We start from the raw sequence: 8,501 nt of genomic DNA, 5'->3' as shown, positions 1-8,501 counted from the left end.
ATAATGGAAGCAATATTAGTAGCCAAACTTCGTGTTCCCTAAGAAGCAAACAAATAAGTCATTCAAGTAGAAACCTAACAAGTAATAATGGAACCAATATTAGCAGCCCAACTTGGAACTACATGAGAAGAAAAAGCATAAGAAATTCAGGTAGAAAACAAAGATGTAATAATGGGAGAAATATTAGAAGCCAAACTTGGTGTTCCTGAAGAATAAAACAAAGAAGCCATTCATGTAGCAAAAAATGAATTAATAATGGAAACGATGTTAGAATAAATGAAATACACTATAATGGAATCCATATTATAAGATAAAATAGATGCCACAATGGAGGAAAAGCTATATGCAACAAGTGATTCCATATTGGAAGAAAAACTAAACATAACAAAGGAAGTTATAATGGAACCATAACTTGGTGCCGATTACGGAGCCAAACACAAGCTATTTTCGATGCCATACAAGAAGAAAAATAGGAAACACTATTGGGATAAAATCGAGAAGTACAAATGGATGCACAATGGAAGAATGAATGGACGAAATAGTTTTTGCACTATCATAAAAATATTCCTAGAGCTATTTGTGGTGCCTAAGTGAATATGAAGATGAAATTTTGTTCCGGGTTTGACAACACCAATTGAAGCCAATTCATGTTCTCAAAAAAATTCAATTCAAACAATATTTTCAATGCTAATGGCATGTTTCGTTGTAGTGAAATCATATTTCAAGATCAATACTTATTTTTCTTTCGAACTGAATAATATTGACATTATTTTTGTTTGATGTGCCAAATTACATTGTTAGAATCCACTAGGTTTCCAACAATCCACCGCAATACAACTATTTGCAAATATTCAATCAAGGTCACACTAATGACCTTCCAAATGAAATGGATCCTTTGATCAAAGTTATTCCAATGTTCACTATTCAACATGGAAAAATGCAAATCCTTCGAATAAGGTTATATTCCTAGCGAAATATGAGGGTGGTATAAATCTATATAACCATTTCTACTCCAAGATTATGAATTTTTTTCATAGCTTAATTTTCATGTATTCCACCAAAGTCCATCTTTTTCCCAAAGGGCTACATATTTTTTAGACCATTTAATGGTTGTTAAATAACATATGGTTTTCGTTGTGACCATGGCACTTATCTATAGCCATGGGACTGCCTAATTAATTATGGTTGTAGACATATCGCTTTATCTTGACTTATAACGTCACTTCATCAAATCTTTTTACCAACTTTGGTATCTTATCACATTCCTAACATTTAGAATAATTTCTGCAAATAGGATACAATATTGAATTTGTAGTGTATTTTACAATAAACATGACCTTAATATAGTGCAAGAAAATAGATAACAAAATGGGATGAACCATTTTTTTGAAGTATTATTGGAAACGCATTCCCTAAATGAGAAACACAATTATGTGCATTGGAATTCTGTATTGAATACTTTTACTAGCAATAAATCCTAACTTAATGCCTTGCATATTATCCACTTTTCCTTTGTTATTATCCAACTTTGGTGTAACAGTGCAGATTCACCATAGATGAGACTGCTAAAAGCCTCAAATATGGGTGGGAACTTAAAATTTATTAAGACTTGGGGTTAGGCCATTTAATGGGCATGGCTATTATTCTCCACTCACCCTCCCATAATGACTAGTGGTGGTAAGTATCCACCCACATTCATTGATTATAGAGGGATGTGGTATTCTATTTAAAATTGTAGAAATGCTATTTACACCTATGGGATTTTCAATAGACTTAACATAGCCACATAGCCAAAGGTGAAGTAACAAGATCAAAAACACAACCATGCCTTAAATACAATAAAAGGTTCAATTTTCCCCTTAAATAAGAACCCCTTATTATTATTTTAGGGGAATGAATACATTTCATAAAATTCTTAGCTCTTGTGTGCAAGAGAGTCATGTCAATTATTAAATTTAACAACCAACATTTACAATTCTTTGTAAAAAAAGTTTTATGGAGGTGAGCTAGAAGAATGATCATGGGTACATAGCGGTTGAGCAAGGAACAAGAGCATCAAGTTGTTATGATAGCCTTAAAGAAAACTAATAAAAGAATTTGAACACTTTAATTTATGACAAGTTCATAATTACTTAAGAAATGCCTATCTAATAAGAAGCTTCTCCTACATGTTGAGTAACAATACTTATAGTTCTTAAAAAAAATCCTACAGCATCATAACAACATAAAACATAAAATCAGAAAGCAATTTGGCTTAGATCTTCCTCTTAGACATAGTGGAGGGGTAGGAGACATGAATAAAGTAGTAAAAAACACTTTATCCCATAGCTAATGCACCAAAGGAAAACGAAAAGGCACAACCCAAAGTGGACAACCACATCTTATCCAAGCTTCATACATAGGACACTTGAAGAACATTGGAATGTTCTCAACAATATGAGAAGTTCCAAAGACACACTTTTATGTCAACCCCAATAATCGCCCCACCATTTCTCAATAGCCCGAACGTGTTTCAAGAAAGTTACATCAATGATAAACATAGATGTAGATACATCGAATAATAGCTATGAATCCCATTCCACAAATTATCTCTAGTCTCTCTTTCCTGCTATGATTACTAGAAAAAAAACAATTAGAAAAACAATATAGACAATGAAAGAGATTCAGGTCTGTAATCTAAATTATTTGTTGTTTCTCTCTTTATCACAACAATCTCAGAGCGCATTTTTCCGCAGATGAGTTTTTCTGGATTTTAGTCTCCTATTAAAATTGTTCGGCGCAGCACAGAAACTCGCTCCTCGGAGGCAGAAGTAACATTATCCATGAAATGCGAACGCAGAAGCAGGGCAATTTGAACAAATGTCAACCCTGAAGCACAACTACTTCCTAGTTTCTTGTGGTTGCGGGCTATTAGTTACTACTTCAAGGAGCTTTTGTGAAATGTTTTACCCACAGTATCATGTTTTTGTCAACGTTTTGTATTTAAGGTTTCCAAGATTTCGTACCAACATTTGGGAAAAGTTGTAACTGTCATGTAAATCATATACGTTAATGATATATGGGTGAGGATTGCAGATCATAAAAAAATCAAACATGTACTGACGTCTATAATTTTTTTTTAACTAGATTACAAGATGTTTAATCAAATTATAAGATATTGAGCATGATCCCATGAACACTTGCGAGTTATTAGGGTTACCCAATTTCATGTGTGATATTGTAGAGATATTTAGAACCCTGAAAAGAAAGACATATAAATTTTCGATTTAATGAAATGCTAACAAATTAATTTTTTAATTAAAAAAATGTTGAATGATTTATAAAGTTAATAATTAGAAATTGTCACCGCCAATGCTAAACTAATAGTAGTCAACAAGAAAATCAATTTCTAGAAAAGATTAATAAAAGGGGCTGAGATAGTCTCATATTCTAACCTTATAGCAATATCTCTTTGGCATATACCTTCCAAGATTTTCATTATGATTTTATAAAAGGGTTTGGCTTACTAATATATTTGTTAAGAAATTACTAATGGAAAAAAATACATTTTTTCTTTATGTATATATGATATTAGTATCAATTATTTTTGTACCTCTCGAAGGTAGTTTACATTATTTTTTATTTTTGTTAATAAGGTTTGACTTTCAATTAGTTTTAAAATTTTAAACATATTCCAACTACAACAAGCTAGTATTTGCCACTTAGTTTAAATATAACTAAAAGTAAAAATATTGAATTCAAGTTAGTGTTAAGGTTTAGAATTAGGTCAATTCATGTGGTAAATTGAGGTATTTTCTTAATCCTAAATCTGCATTGTGGTGGTGGGGATTCCAATCCTACCAAGAAAATTAATATTGTCTTCTGTACTTATATGCTTTTGTTCAGAAGGTTGTGAAGAGGGTTTTCCATTTTCCATGTAAAATATAGATTGATATATTTTAAAAGTAGTTGTTCGTTCTGTGTATATCTATGAAAGATAGGTTGAATAGATTCCTTCAAAAGTAGAAATATTAAAAATTGAATTGCTTTATTTACTTAGTTATTTGTTTTTTGAATTGATAACCAATTTAAGTTATTATTAATAATTTTTTAATAATTTGTATTGAGATTAAGTATAGTATATATATATATATATATATATATATATATATATATATATATATATATATATATATATATATATATATATATATATATATATATATATATATATATATATATATACTAATACTATAATTTAATTTATCTATTAAATTTAATTTCACTTTCATGCGCTTAAACCAAACTTTGTAATAAACAATAAATACATAAGTACTGTAAAAATGTGGATTTCATTTTTAAAGTGATTGTATAGTAACTAAATGAATCTATATTATTTTTTTTAAGTGTCTAACTATTTTTAATACATATTAAATAAAAAATTATAATTTGAATTAACTGTATCTTAATTATTAATGAGTTTATTCCAATGTATTTGTTTGTTAATAAAGTTATTTTATTCCACTAACAAAATTTTAAATGTATTAACTAACGATATTTATTAATTTTGAAAATTTTAATTAATAATATTTATTATAAAAGAAATTTAAATATTATAAAATAATTAAGCTGCATTTTAATTGATTTTCCAAAATTGAGAATTAATATATAAAACTGGAAAATTAATTGGCTATTAAGGGGCAAAGACTTGCATAAATATTGGTGTGTAGCAACCACTAAAAAAATCTGCACTTTTACAATTTTACTCCTACTTATTAAGTCTAGACATTCATATTATTACACCTACTTGTTAGAGTGTTGAAAAAAACATAAAATAATGGTGGGCAGTAGCAACTTCTAGTAAGTGTATTTATTTATATGGCATTGTCGAAAAAATTTATGCCCAAAAAATATAAGGTAACTATCTACATGGCATTTTGTTGTGAAAAAGTTATAATATCAATCATTACAAAATAGGACCCCATCTAAATAATTTTAAATATTGATAAAAAATAAAAAAAAAATCAATCGCTATTCTCAAACTATGGAGAAACTACAATTTTTTTCCTTATGATTGGCTATGGTTGGTCATGGTTGAGAATAAGTTCTTTTCATTAAAATCTCAAGTATTAACCCCAATAATATCCACCTCCAAGGTTTGAGAGCCTATATTGATAAAAACAGCTAAACCACACAATTACAGAAACTCAAATCATATATTATGCACAAATGGTGTATGTGCAAACACACTCACACACGGATTACATTCAGATCACTCTATTAAATAGAGTTTTTGAGATCCAACTTATTCCTAATTTAGAGAGAGTGGTTGAGAGAATTTCTCAACCATCACAAACCAATTTCTCAAATATGGAATGTAAGCATTAATTTCCAACATCCCCCCTTAATGATTACATTACATGAAAATAACAAAATAATCAAGCTTATCAGTAGATGCTCCATCAAGTTGCCTCATAACCCTCGGAAAGGTGTAGTTGGCAAGTTGGATTCCCGAGTTCTCTTCCTCAACTCCCGAATCAAGGACCTCCCGAAGTCAATTACTGGACAACATCCCCAATCTGTCGCATAACCTCATTAGGAAACCACTTCCACGTCTACCACTAATGAGGGATCCTTCCCTAGATCCGCAACTGCCATACTATCTGGACAACCATCCATATTGAGCCTTACTACTACTTGATCTTTAAATACTGGCATCAGACACATAGTTGAACTGTTGGTTATTTTTAAAAGAGTTCAATAGGTTCACTCTCTTCATTAACTTCATCATCGGAATTCAATTGGTATTCAACTGAGGTTATATTTGCTGATTCTTTCCCTTTTAACACATCACTAGCACGACTTCTGCAATTCCACGCTGTATGCCCAGTTTTCTTGCAATAGTAGCATTCAATGTCACCTTTGTTTGCATTTTTCTTTCTCATCTTTGACTTTGTCCACAAGGCATTTTCTACATGAGAGTTCCCTTCAGCATCCTATAGTTTCAGTCGCTTTTCCTCCCCCAGAAGTGCTGCAATTGTCTCTTGCAATGTTTGTGTAGATATTTGACTCAAAGTGAAAACAACATTACTATAACTTGAAGGAAGACTATTTAATAATACAGCTTTAGCATCTTCATCCTCCACCTGTGTCCGAGCTTCACTTAATTGTCTTAAAAGAGACATTAAATTATTTATATGACTCGACATAGATGTCTCCTCATTCATTTTCAGACTAAACAATTGCAGCTTTAGGGAAAATTTTGCATTTGTAGATTTTACACCAAACAATTGAGCCAAATGTTCCCATATTTCCTTTGATGTTTTAGTAAGATCTACATGATGTAATTGTGAATCAGAAAGAGCAAGTCCAATAATAGACTTAGCTTTGTCATCTCTATTTTTCCATTCAAATAACTCTTTGGCATCTGTAGGTGCTGCTTCTGAACCATTCACTATTCCCCACAAGTTTTTATTCATTAATTGCAGTTGTATTTTTACTTTCCATGAGGGAAAATTCAAACCACTGAATTTGTCTAACACCATAAACTCCATGATAAAAGAGAATACCTTTTCTAAAATGGAGAGAAAAATCCTGTTGAGAAAAAAATGAATTTACAGGCTTGAGAAAAAACCGTGCGTTCCTCACCTCTTTTGATCAGATTCCAAACGTGGATTCTGTGTGAAACATGACCGGGTGACCGTGGCCTTCTTCTATACAATCAGGCCCGCTGATCTCACTTGACTCTCAAGCTACAGGTCCTCAAGCTTGAGAAATGTTGCTGGAGACCGCTCAATTTCTGCTCAGTCTTTAGCAGCCACGGAAAAACTTCACAGCAACCTTCACCTTGGCGCAACATCCATAACAGGGCTATCCCTTCGCTCTCATATGGCAGTCACAGCCATGATTAGCACACAATGCATGCAGACAAAATGTTGTTTTGATTATTCACGCAGCATGGATCTACCAACAGGTCGGCAACACACATGAAGGCCACGTAGCAACACCTGACAACGCCCTTGGAGTAGGCAAAATCGCCAGCGGGTAGTTGGAAACAAGACAAACAGCTTGCTAATCACAAAACCAGCCACGATGGGTATGTATTTATATAAGCTCTGGGCATTTTCAGATAAAAGCAGTCCACCACATCATAGTTGGCAGTACCCAACGATAGCAGAACCAGCACCGACAGCGTCAGGGAGCCCGACGGTCCAGCTCCATGCAGCAGAATATTCAAGCAGTTGCTACTCAGGTAGGCAGCACTTCTCAGATGGACAACGCAGGTTCAGATCTAGCTCTGATACCATGATAAAAATAGCTAAAACACACAATTACAGAAACTCAAATCATATATTATGCACAAATGGTGTATGTGCAAACACACTCACACACGGATTACATTCAGATCACTCTATTAAATAGAGTTTTTGAGATCCAACTTATTCCTAATTTAGAGAGAGTGGTTGAGAGAATTTCTCAACCATCACAAACCAATTTCTCAAATATGGAATGTAAGCATTAATTTAGAACATATATTTGTAAGGATTTTGAATATTAATAATAAAATCGTCACTTACTACACATGGACAACAACAAAAGCGTTAGGGGATGTGATCACTAAAAAAATTTGGTTTATCTTTTTACTAGACCAATTTTGGAAAATTAAAGGAAATGATGGTAATGTGATTCTCTTGGTTGAGGCCACATGGCTCGTTTAGAGAATGCATATTTCATCATACACTTTTGGTTTTTTGAGTGAGTAAAATAAGTAATTCTTCACTTCCAGTGTGATGTTATTTTTTCCTAGAGATCAGAAACGTTTCATGCAAACGAGCCACTATTGTGGTTGAAAGTTAATACTTTTGTGTTCTATTTGAGAAAGGCTGGATTGCTTGAATGCAATCTTATTCTTAATGAACTTGTAATTGTTCTAAGAGTCTTGATATCTTCTAGAATTGATACGTTGGCACTAAGCTTTGGAGGGAAGTTGAATAGACTAAGGGACTGCAATTCTTGGAGGGAAATTGAATAAACTAAGGGACTGCATTGGAGAGAAAATGATTCCACTCTGGAGGTTGTCTTAGAAGAAACAGAAAGAGAGATAGAACTTGCAATTTCATTGGGATTGGTTGAGTATCTTTCACAATTATAATTGTTGTGTAAATTGTGTGATAAGAGAAAGACTCAAAGTAGACTCTAGGTGAGAGATGTAATGAGTGTAGGTAAAAATAATTATCATATCATAGCCTTAACTTGAGGGTGGCATGCTTTTGAGTCTAAATGTGCATCAAGTACATGGTTGGGCTTATAATGTACCTTATACTCATTCAAAAAATTAATAAATTATTTATTTATTTATTTATATAAAATAGAAAGAAAACATATTTATGAGTTTATGAAGTCCTCTTAGTTTATAATTATGCCAATTAGTTGACACTTTCTAACGTCATTAACATATATGCTAAATCTTACTTTCACTATTTTTATGTTGCTAATAAAAGTGAATCTTTTGCTAGGAACAT

Source organism: Pinus tabuliformis, chromosome 8, assembly GCF_031772625.1.
Source record: "Pinus tabuliformis cultivar Carrire ecotype Pingquan chromosome 8, CPIR1, whole genome shotgun sequence".
Lineage (NCBI taxonomy): Eukaryota > Viridiplantae > Streptophyta > Pinopsida > Pinales > Pinaceae > Pinus > Pinus tabuliformis.
The sequence above is the reverse complement of the archived record's forward strand: the minus strand, read 5'-3'. Positions refer to the sequence as shown.